Source organism: Aethalodelphis obliquidens, unplaced genomic scaffold (genome assembly GCF_003676395.1).
Source record: "Aethalodelphis obliquidens isolate GAN/ISIS:26980383/991018 unplaced genomic scaffold, ASM367639v1 scaffold5, whole genome shotgun sequence".
NCBI lineage: Eukaryota > Metazoa > Chordata > Mammalia > Artiodactyla > Delphinidae > Aethalodelphis > Aethalodelphis obliquidens.
The window spans coordinates 32,319,389-32,331,934 of NW_020837949.1; the positions used below are offsets into that span (position 1 = coordinate 32,319,389).

The window sequence follows — 12,546 nt, forward strand, 5'->3', positions numbered from 1 at the left end:
ACACAAAAGTGAGCAATTATTACAGAAACTGAAAGAACATTAAAGGCCATGGATGATTCATTAAGATTCTCCCCTCAATCCTGTTACATTCAACATCCATCTGTCCACCCATCCATCCATCCATCCATCCATCCAGTATGCATTAACTGAGCACCCAGTGGGTGAAACAAACAAGTAAGACCATCAATTACAATACAGGGTGAAAATGGAGGAAAACATAAAGCACTAGGGGAACACTGTGTAATCTCAATAAATTTTTGTTAAAATAATGAATGAAAGGTGTACACATAACAGGAAATCATGTTTTTATTTAAAGAAAATAAATTTATCTTTAAGTTAGGGCAGGATCCCACCTGAAATTTACTCAATGTTTGCAAACAATGGTCCTAAATTTTTTGTCACTTAGCTTAACCTGCCACTTAGGAAATGATGTTTGCTCAGTTAGTTCAGCAGTTTTGAATTTTGCTCTTGAGAAACTGAGATTCGATGGCTGTCATTTCATAGGACACTAATTAGAAAATTATGCTTCCCTTAAGTAAATACTTTTTTTCCAGACATAAAGCTCCTTAGTGGGGTCACTAAAGTACTCCAGATCATGGCTTGAAACAACTGGTGAGCCAAACAACCATGATCTCAGTCCTCATGGCTTTTATAGCACTTAGCTCTTAGGTCCTCACCACTCCCAAACCCTCCTAAGAGGATGTCTTTCAAAATTCCAAGTGCTCTTCTTAAAGCTTCATGAATATTGCTAGGTTTGTATTTAACACGTAATAAACGTGCACACAAATTTGTGTGCAGTCATGGTCATTTTAGCATTATTTACAATAAAATAGGATATTTGGGGAGAAGCCTCTCCCCCACCAAATTTCATCTGAAATATCAGTAAAAAGGTTACGGCAAATACTTTGTCTCCAACAAATATATTGCCTGAAAGGATAAGTGCCATTCAAATATCAATTGACAAATTATAAAGAAAATTGTCTTCAATTAAAATTTTAACTCTATTATATATTAGATACAAATGAAATTATTTCTAAATAAAAATAACTCCAAATAGAAATGGTGTGTATACCTAAAGTATTACTGAGCAGTATCTAAAAATGCCATCTTTACTTAGGAACTGCCATGATATAGCCAGCAGGGGGTGCTGCAAACATTTTGAAATATTGTTTTTATGACTTCTACTAGAGAACTGAACTTTAAAAAAAAAACATTGTTAATATCAGTGTCATACATCTGGTCTGTATTCAGTTTCTTCAGCTATTCCTGAAACTTAGAAATGAGTACCTAAGTAAAAGTAACAGATGTAAAATGTTCTGAATGAGAAAAAACATGTGATGAAGAAATATATAAGAAATGTCTTCATGAGCTATATCCTTCAAGTTGAGGGTGCAGAGCAGGTACAATTTTCTTTTAAGAAATAAGCAATCTAGAGGTCGAATAAGAACACATGTAAAAAATTTCACTTCAAATTAGGTCATAGCTACATTAATTTCCTCTTTGCTGCTTTGTTTCATAATTTTATCTTTACTATGAAAACTCTCTTGGTCTGGAATCACTCTAGGGAACATACCCCATAAATATCAGACTACCTGATGGTTTCATGATATGGACAAAGGTTGTAAATGCCAAAAGTATCATAATATGAAGATTTAAGTCAATAAATTAAACTCAGGTCTCCAGAGGGTAAAAGTTTTTCTACATGAGGTCCAGTTTCTTATCTTACTTGTATCTTTGAGAAATAAATTTCTTATTTAAGTCTGAATTAAAATTTTACCTCCAAAAGGTATTTTCCATTATCCATCAATATCAACAATTTTAGTGCTCTTTAGGAGCACTAAAGGTTGACTGGGACTCATCAAGGGCTTGCTAACATCATTAATAGTTCAGTTAAAAATATGCCCTTGATACAATTAACATGTTCTCTCTGATTCCATCTGTAGTAGCCCACAGAGGAGTCTCTACCCATAACTGCTGATAGGAATGTTCAGACCTCACCATGCACATAAGAATGCAATTCAAGAGAAAGAGAAGCAGTAAACATTGGACTAGCGCTTGTTTAGTTCCCAAAGGAACTAAATGGAGAACAGATTCCATTCACCCGTAGGATGACAATAAATTTCTGTGTGGGAGATAAAGAACATAAAAAATAATACTTACCACCGTCAAGGACTTATAAAATCATGCTCCAACCTTTTTTTCAGTCTTCCCTCTCACCATTCCCTACCAAAACTTTCCATCTCAGTGATACTTATTTCTTGCCTTTTCAAACTCAGTTATTCCTTCAGAATGCCCACCTCATAGGACTGAGTGGTTTAAACATGTATAGAATGGCTATTATGCATTAGTCCTTGCACGAGGTCCTGGGTTACAAAAAAAAGATACAGTTTATGACCTAGAGGAGCTTATACTGGGTTGGCCAAAAAGTTCATTCAGGTTTTTCCATAACATCTTACGAAAAACCTGAACGAACTTTTTGGCCAACCCAACACATTGGTAGAAAAAGGAAAAGGCCACTGAACCGCTGTATGGCATCCAGACGAAGAAGCTCCTTAGAAGGAATAAATGTACTGAGAGAACCAAAGACTCTCCCTTTGGCACAGTCCTCAAGGAAAAAGAGAACTTAATTCTCAGAAAAACCAAAAGGCTCTAAAGTCCCAGGGCTTTTAATCCCATGGAAGAAAATATTTTTCTACATCCAACCTATTTAACTCTGAAAACCTTTTTTCCCTAAAATTAAAAATATATACATAGAGAGAATCCCCACTCCTAGGACTTTCAAATATATAAGTAACTAATTTATAGCCTAGGAAGATGTATTATACCAAAAAGTTACCACCTCTTCCCAGAATCTGAAACGTAATAATGACGGTAATACTATTACAAAAAGCAGCAACAGCAACTTGTGTCATAGCTATGAGCTTGACTTTCATTGAGCCTTTCTATAAAAAGGCTTAAAGCTCTAGTCATCTAAATTCCTAACATAAGTTAGTGAGGGTCACAGAGTAGGCCCTTTTTATAGAAGTAAAGAGTAAAGCATAGAAAAGCTACATAATTTCCCCACGGTAAAAGTAAATGAGATTAAAGTCTGGTATCCAGACTGCCTAACAAGTATCCACAATATACAACAGCCCTGTTACCTGCAACATGATATTTTAAAAATCATGTGACTTCATCAATTAAATCTTCTACTAGAGGAACAGTTTTGAAAACTCCTCTGGGGAAATGTTAGGCACTTTGAAACAATACTTTTAAACATTTTAGTTCCAAAGTACAACAGAGAAGGGCCCTAACTAATGTTTTCTCCGATATATTATGACAATCAAGATTAACCCCAAGCCAGTCAATTTCTGACATGTGATTCTGCATATATTAGCTTTGCTATCTCAGAAATGACTACCCAATTCTCTACGTCATACAGGTTGATCTTAAGCAATCATTAAGAGTAACAAAATATCCATTTTCTTTTTTTAAGTCTTTATTGAATTTGTTACAGTATTACTTCTGTTTTATGTTTTGGTTTTTTGGCCTTGAGGCATGTGGGTTCTCAGCTCCCCGACCAGGGATTGAACCTGCACCCACTGTATTAGAAGGCTAAGTCTTAACTGCTGGACAGCCAGGGAAGTCCCCCATTTTCTTAAATAACTAAGCTTTAACTGTTTTCATAACCTTTTGAAATAATTAGTTTGAAAAGATTACTAGAAGTAAAGGCACAAAGTAATATGTAGGTAGCTTTCAATTCAACAAATATATTACTCTCTCAAATTCCCTTCTGGAATGAGAAAAGGTGTAAATAATTATGAGTTTTAAGACCATTTTTATTGATCTACTTTATTCAAGATAGTGTACAAATTTCTTCAAGAATATTGCTAAATGGCTAAATCTCTGTCTCTCATACATTTCTCATTGGTCATTTCTGACCTAAGTCAATCAACTCTACCAAATAACGTGAAAACTGTGAAATAAGTTTATTAAATAAATGTTCACCAGGGGACAAAAGTGTTTTTGAGGCATTTTCACCATTCATCTGGAGAGCTAATCTATGCTAGAACACAAATTTTAGTGGCAAAAAATTTTAAAAGACGTAATAAGCACTGGCTAAGAGAATCATTTTCAACTCATAAATAGATTTTGGGAAGTATAAACTGAGTTTCCCCTGATTGAGACTATTAGAGAGCAACTCTAAAGGTCCTGGACATGCAGCAATGAAATTTGCTGACAGATATATTTGAAATGCAAGCTCTGAAAGGCCTGGTCTTAGGATATATCTTTACAAGCTACCTGAGTTTCTTCAATCTCCACTGCTTTTCTTTAAATTATTACCTGTATTTAATTAGTGCTTGAACTGCCTCTAGTAATGTAATGAACCTTAACTTAGAATCCCAGGAGAAATTCTTATTAAAAGTTTTACATAAAAATGTATATGAGCTCACGAAATATGCTGAGGAGGCGAAGTAAGAGTGTCAGAGGACGCCAGCCCACCGAGGCCCTGATACTGGGGTTGGGAGACTGGGGTTCAGACTGGACGCAGCACCCCTGCCTTCCAACACCACCGACAGGCGGGGAGGAGAGGCGAGGGGCCCCGGGCAGAACAAGAAGGGCGGCCCAGTTCGCCATGAATGTCCATCCGTTGTCTGACACAGCTTGGGCCCGGCCCCGGCGAGCCAGACATCACCACATCCATCGATCGACATCAAAGATAGAGAGATGTTTGCCATCTACGGTGGAACTGAAGATAAGAAAGACGATCAAAGGAAGAAGAGGACTTCAGGAAAAGCCAGTAAAGAGTGCTGAGAGGAGAAGACTGAGGCACAGAGGTGGAATCTTTCACCTGCAGTCACACAGCTGCTGTGTGGCTGACAGGGTCTTGGCACTCTGGCCAGTGTCAGGCCTGAGCCTCTGAGGTGGGAGAGCCGAGTTCAGGATATTGGTCTACCAGAGGCCTCTCAGCCCCACATAATATCAAATGGCGAAAGCTCTCCCAGGGATCTCCATCTCAACACCAACACCCAGCTTCACTCAACGACCAGCAAGCTACAGTGCTGGACACCCTATGCCAAACAACTAGCAGGACAGGAACACAACCCCACCCATTAGCAGAGAGGCTGCCTAAAATCATAATAAGGCCACAGACACCCCAAAACACACCACCAGACGTGGACCTGCCCACCAGAAAGACAAGATCCAGCCTTCTCCACCAGAACACAGGCACCAGTCCCCTCCACCAGGAAGCCTACACAACCCACTGAACCAACTTTAGCCACTGGGGACAGACACCAAAAACAACAGGAACTACAAACCTGCAGCCTGCGAAAAGGAGACCCCAAACACAGTAAGTTAAGCAAAATGAGAAGACAGAGAAATACACAGCAGATGAAGGAGCAAGATAAAAACCCACCAGACCTAACAAATGAAGAGGAAATAGGCAGTGTACCTGAAAAAGAATTCAGAGTAATGATAATAAAGATGATCCAAAATCTTGGAAATAGAATTGAGAAAATATAAGAAATGTTTAATAAGGACCTAGAAGAACTAAAGAGCAAACAAACAATGATGAACAACAAAATAAATGAAATTAAAAATTCTCTAGAAGGAATCAATAGCAGAATAATTGAGGCAAAAGAACAGATACATGACCTGGAGGATAAAATAGTGGAAATAACTACCACAGACAAAAATAAAGAAAAAAGAATGAAAAGAATTGAGAAGAGTCTCAGAGACCTCTTGGACAACAATAAATGCACCAACATTTGAATTATAGGGGTCCCAGAAGAAGAAGAGAAAAAGAAAGGGAATGAGGAAATATTTGAAGAGATTATAGTTGAAAACTTCCCTAACATGGGAAAGGAAACAGTTAATCAAGTCCAGGAAGTGCAGAGTCCCATACAGGATAAATCCAAGGAGAAACATGCCAAGACACATATTAATCAAACTATCAAAAATTAAATACAAAGAAAAAAATATTAAAAGCAGCAAGGGAAAAGGAACAAATAACATACAAGGGAATCGCCATAAGGTAGACGGCTGATCTTTCAGCAGAAACTCTGCAAGCCAGAAGGGAGTGGCAGGACATATTTAAGGTGATGAAAGGGAAAAACCTACAACCAAGATTACTCTACCCAGCGAGGATCTCATTCAGATTCGACGGAAAAATTAAAACAGTACATGATGATTAAGGGATCAATCCAAGAAGAAGATATAACAATTGTAAATATTTACGCAGCCAACATAAAAGCACCTCAATACATAAGGCAAATGCTAATAGCCATAAAAGGGGAAATCAACAGTAACACAATCATAGTAGGAGACTTTAACCCTCCACTTTCACCAATGAACAGATCACCCAAAATGAAAATAAATAAGGAAACACAAGCTTTAAATGATACATTAAACAAGATAGACTTAATTGATATTTATAGGACATTCCATCCAAAAACAACAGAATACACTTCCTTCTCAAGTGCTCATGGAACATTCTCCAGGATAGACCATATCTTGGGTCACAAATCAAGCCTTGGTAAATTTAAGAAAATTAAAATCGTATCAAGTATCTTTTCTGACCACAACGCTATGAGACTAGATATCAATTAAAGGAAAACAATCTGTAAAAAATCCAAACACATAGAGGCTAAACAATACACTACTAAATAACCAAGAGATCAGTGAAGAAATCAAAGAGGGAATCAAAAAACACCTAGAGACAAATGACAATGAAAACAAGACAACCCAAAACTTATGGGATACAGCCAAAGCAGTTCTAAGAGGGAAGTTTATATCAATACAATCCTACCTCAAGAAACAAGAAACATCTCACATAAACAACCTAACCTTACACTTAAAGCAATTAGAGAAAGAAGAACAAAAAAACCCCAAAGTTAGCAGAAGGAGAGAAATCATAAAGATCAGATCAGAAGTAAATGAAAAAAAAATGAAGGAAACAATACCAAAGATCAATAAAACTAAAAGCTGGTTCTTTGAGAAGATAAGCAAAACTGATAAACCATTAGCCAGACTCATCAAATAAAAAAGGGAGAAGACACAAATCAATAGAATTAGAAATGAAAAAGGAGAAGTAACAACTGACACTGCAGAAATACAAAGGATCACGAGAGATTACTACAAGTAACTGTATGCCAATAAAATGGACAACCTGGAAGAAATGGACAAATTCTTAGAAAAGCACAACCTTCCGAGACTGAACCAGGAAGAAATAGAAAATATAAACAGACCAATCACAGGCACTGATATTGAAACTGTGATTAAAAATCTTCCAACAAACAAAAGCCCAGGACCAGATGGCTTCACAGGAAATTCTGTCAAACATTTAGAGAAGAGCTAACGACTATCCTTCTGAAACTCTTCCAAAATACAGTAGAGGGAGGAGCACTCCCAAACTCATTCTACGAGGCCACCATCACCCCGATACCAAAACCAGACAAAGATATCACAAAAAAAGAAAACTACAGGCCAATATCACTGATGAACATAGATGCAAATATCCTCAATAAAATACTAGGAAACAGAATCCAACAGCACATTAAAAGGATCACACACCACGATCAAGTGGGATTTAAGTCAGGAATGCAGGGATTCTTCAATATATGCAAATCAATTAATGTAATACACCATATTAACAAATTGAAGGAGAAAAACCATATGATCGTCTCAATAGATGCAGAAAAAGCTTTTGACAAAATTCAACACCCATTTATGATAAAAACTCTACAGAAAGTGGGCATAGAGGGAACATACCTAAACACAATAAAGGCCATATATAACAAACCCACAGACAATATCGTTCTCAATGTTGAAAAATTGAAGTGATTTCCACTAAGATCAGGAATAAGACAAGGTTGCCCACTCTCACCACTCTTATTCAACATAGTTTTGGAAGTTTTAGCCACAGTAATCAGAAAAGAAAAAGAAATAAAAGGAATCCAACTCAGAAAAGAAGAATCAAAACTGTCACTGTTTGCAGATGACATGACACTATACATAGAGAATCCTAGAGATGCCACCAGAAAACTACTAGAGCTAATCATTAAATCTGGTAAGGTTGCAGGATACAAAATTAATGCACTTCTGAAATCTCTTGCATTCCTATACACTAATGATGAAAAATATGAAAGAGAAATTAAGGAAACACTCCCATTTACCATTGCAACAAAAAGAGTAAAATACCTAGGAATAAACCTACTAAAGGAGACAAAAGACCTGTATGCAGAAAACTATGAGACCCTGATGGAAAAAATTAAAGATGATACAAAAAGATGGAGAGATATACCATGTTCTTGGATTGGAAGAATCAACATTGTGAATATGACTCTACTACCCAAAGCAATCTACAGATTCAGCGCAACCCCTATCAAACTACCAATGGCATTTTTCACAGAATTAGAACAAAGAATTTCACAATTTGTATGGAAACACAAAAGACCCCGAATAAGCCAAAGCAATCTTGAGAAAGAAAAACAGAGCTGGAGGAATCAGGCTCTCTGACTTCAGACTATACTACAAAGCTACCTTAATCAAGACAGTATGGTACTGCCACAGAAACAGAAATATAGATCAACGGAATAGGATGGAAAGCCCAGAGATAAACCCACGCACATATGGTCACCTTATTTTTGATAAAGGAGGCAAGAATATACAATGGAGAAAAGATGGCCCTTCAATTAAGTGGTTCTAGGAAAACTGGACAGCTACATGTAAGAGAATGAAATTAGAACACTCCCTAACACCATACACAAAAATAAACTCAAAATAGATTAAAGACCTAAATGTAAGGCCAGACACTATAAAACTCTTAGAGGAAAACATAGGCAGAACATTCTATCATGTAAATCATAGCAAGATCCTTTTTGACCCACCTCCTAGAGAAATGGAAATAAAAATAAACAAATGGGACCTAATGAAACTTCAAAGCTTTTGCACAGTAAAGGAAGCCATAAATAAGACAAAAAGACAACCCCCACAATGGGAGAAAATATTTGCAAATGAAGCAACTGACAAAGGTTTAATCTCCAAAATATATAAGCAGCTCAATATCAAAAAAACAAACTACTCAATCCAACAATGGGTAGAAAACCTAAATAGACATTTCTCCAAAGAAGATACACAAAGTGCCAACAAACACATGAAAGGATGCTCAACATCACTAATCATTAGAGAAATGCAAATCAAAATTACACTGCGGTATCAGCTCACACCACTCAGAATGCCCATCATCAAAAAACCTACAAACAATAAATGCTGGAGAGGGTGTGGAGAAAAGGGAACCCTCTTGCACTGTTGGTGGGAATGTAAATTGATACAGTCACTATGGAGAACAGTATGGAGGTTCCTTAAAATACTAAAAATAGAACTACCATATGACCCAGCAATCCCACTACTGGGCATGTACCCTGAAAAAACCATAATTCAAAGAGTCATGTACCACAATGTTCATTGCAGCTCTATTTACAATAGCCAGGACATGGGAGCAACCTAAGTGTGCATCGGCAGATGAATGGATAAAGAAGATGTGGCACACATATACAATGGAATATTACTCAGCCATAAAGAGAAACGAAATAGAGTTATTTGTAGTGAGGTGGATGGACGTAGAGTCTGTCATAGAGAGTGAAGTAAGTCAGAAAGAGAAAAACAAATACCGTATGCTAACACATATATATGGAATCTAAAAAAAAAAAAAAAAAAAGGTTCTGAGGAACCTAGTGGCAGGACAGGAATAAAGACGCAAACGTAGAGAATGGACTTGAGGACACGGGGAGCGGGAAGGGTAAGCTGGGACAAAGTGAGAGAGTAGCATGGACATATATACACTACGAAATGTAAAATAGATAGCTAGTGGGAAGTAGCCACATAGCACAGGGATATCAGCTCGGTGCTCTGTAACCACCTAGAGGGGTGGGATAGGGAGGGTGGGAGGGAGACGCAAGACGGAGGAGATATGGGGATATATGCATACATATAGCTGATTCACTTTGTTATACAGCAGCAACTAACACAACATTGTAAAGTAATTATATTCCTATAAAGATGTTAAAAATGTATATGATATGTATTTATCTTACATAGAGATTAAAATGACATGATTTGCAACAGGAAACCAAGTGACTATAACCAGAGTTTGTCTAAAGATCCAGTTCTATGCAAGATGCTATTAAAGTGTCTCAGGGAATTTAACCTTGACTTTGACAAGCATACTTCTAATGTGATGGAACACTCTGCACTTTTGTAAGTATCTTGAAGAAGGTGAACACTGCAAACCTTTGTCTTTATGACATCTTATTTGAGAACAGGGCAAATTATCAAACAGATTTTCCCATGAACCCAAATTCAGAATGTTACTGGACCCTGAGAATCCCTTCCCTTAAGACAGGGAGAAGTTGGACACATTTTAAATCCTTGTGCATCATCAGTTCATAAGTTAAGCTGAATTAAGAAATGGCAGCAGGAAACATGATGACATGTAAAATATATCAGCAGCGTTTATCAGAAACTGTATATTTGTGAGAAAAATAGCAGTTTAGCTCCCAAATAAATCGAGATAAGTGAAATGTTCATAAATGTTAACCTAAACCAGACAATCTGAAATTTGGCTAGATTAAGAAGCTGTGGGACTTCCCTGGTGTTCCAGTGGCTGAGAATCCATCTTGCAATGCAGGGGATGCTGGTTCCATCCCTGGTCGGGGAACTAAGATTCCCACATGCTGCGGGACAACTAAGCCTGCGCACCACAACTAGGGAGCCCGTGAACCACAACTACAGAGCCCGCGTGCCACAGCTACAGAGGCCAAGAGCTCTGGAGCCCGCGCGACACAACTAGAGAGGAGCCCATGCACCGCAACAAAAAATCCCACATGCCGCAAATAAGACCTGACACAGCAAGTAAATAAATAAATATTTTTTTTAAAAAGAAGCTGTATAATTAACTACATTTCTCTTCTGGCCCACAGATAAAGATCAATGCAAGTTTTGAGAGGGTCTGCACTCAGGCCAATTTGCACAAATCCAAATGTTAAACAATATATGAATAGTCTCCTGTAACAATTACAACTTTCTCCCTTCCCATTTCTCCACCCCAAATTATTCTTAGGTAGGCCAGGTCTTTCCGCTTTTAATCAAAACAAATGATTCTTTAAAGAAAGAGCTACACTATGAGTTTTCATATAGTCCAATGTTTATAACTAGTATTTTCTGTCTGTTTTTAAATTTTTCAATGATTTTTTTCAAATAAGAAATGCCATTTAACTGCCTTTGCAAATGTCCATGGGACTTGGTTAGTCACGTTTTATGTCACGTAAGATTCAGCAAAGAGCTGTCTTATGATGCTTCTTTTATTAAGGCAATAGTCATTTTATCATTATTAAGGCAATATAAATTTTAAAACAAATTCCTCTATTTTAAGAAAATGTATTGATTACCCTCAGCTTTGGACCTTCTTTTTCCTTTATACTTAGCTGAAACTAGACTATGAAATAGAAAGTGATTAAGGGTAGAGATAAACAGAGACAGTGTACTTTTATAGCATTTTTCTTATTCAAAAATAAAAATCACCACAAGAAAAGAGAAGTGGGAAATGGTATTAATCCCATGGTACCTGGCACTTCCATACCAACACACATGTTTGTTGAGCTGACTTAGCCAAATACTAGAAACCCAGATGTCAAGGAGAAGTAGGCAGATTGAGCCCTAAATATACTTGGACAAGATAATTTCCATTTTCCTAAATCTAATTACTTGAACACTGTTATGAGATCAGATCATAAACGCTGTATCTGTTACAGGAAATGAATGGAAATACTGCATGCATAGTAGTAGACAGTCAGCAAATACTAGTGAAATTGAATTAATAATAATATTCAAAAGCTTAGTCTTAGCAGGGTAAAAACTCAGTACAAATAAAATTGGGAAGTTCCATGATCATCATTGTCGAATGTATTTTTATAAAGGACTGAGATTCTCCCTTTAAAAACTGCTGTACCGGCACTAAGAATAGCATCAAGATTTATATAATGCATAAGGCTTATTCAAGGCATCCACAGAGAGTCAGCAAAGTAACAGCAACAATAAGGAGAGTATGAACTCTTCGTCGCATTAAGGAATGATGTTAAATTGGGCAGAGCGAGAATTTTAATGAAAATAAAAATGTACTCACAATAAAAAATGTCCTTAAATGAGGTTGCTTTCTGTTTTCAATCTGTTAATTTTCTACAATGTTCTGTGACATACAAAGACTGTAGTAAATCAGATCAGACAAGAGCACATTTAATCTGTAGGGTCTTCCAACATATGCAAAGTGAGGCAATTATCCATAGTGACAATGACTGAATGATCAAGACTCCTCATTAGAATAATATGCCACGTGTGTTAGAGTACCTGGTTGAAGTAATATTTCACTTTGCTCAGATCTCTGTTTCTTCCACAAAGCAGATGAGTTTATAAAGTCCCAGACAATTTTGTTACCTGAGTGGCACCATCTCTCACATGTGTACCCTTTAGAATGAAATAAATGTGTACTCAGAGGTACCCACTACCACT

General features: G+C 37.0%; 1 protein-coding gene across 12 annotated transcripts in view; it reads right to left on the bottom strand.

The window, feature by feature from the left end:
* Positions 1–12,546, bottom strand: part of ST7 (suppression of tumorigenicity 7) — a 256,441-nt gene that overhangs the window by 97,416 nt on the left and 146,479 nt on the right. The gene's annotated exons all lie outside the window — the stretch shown is intronic.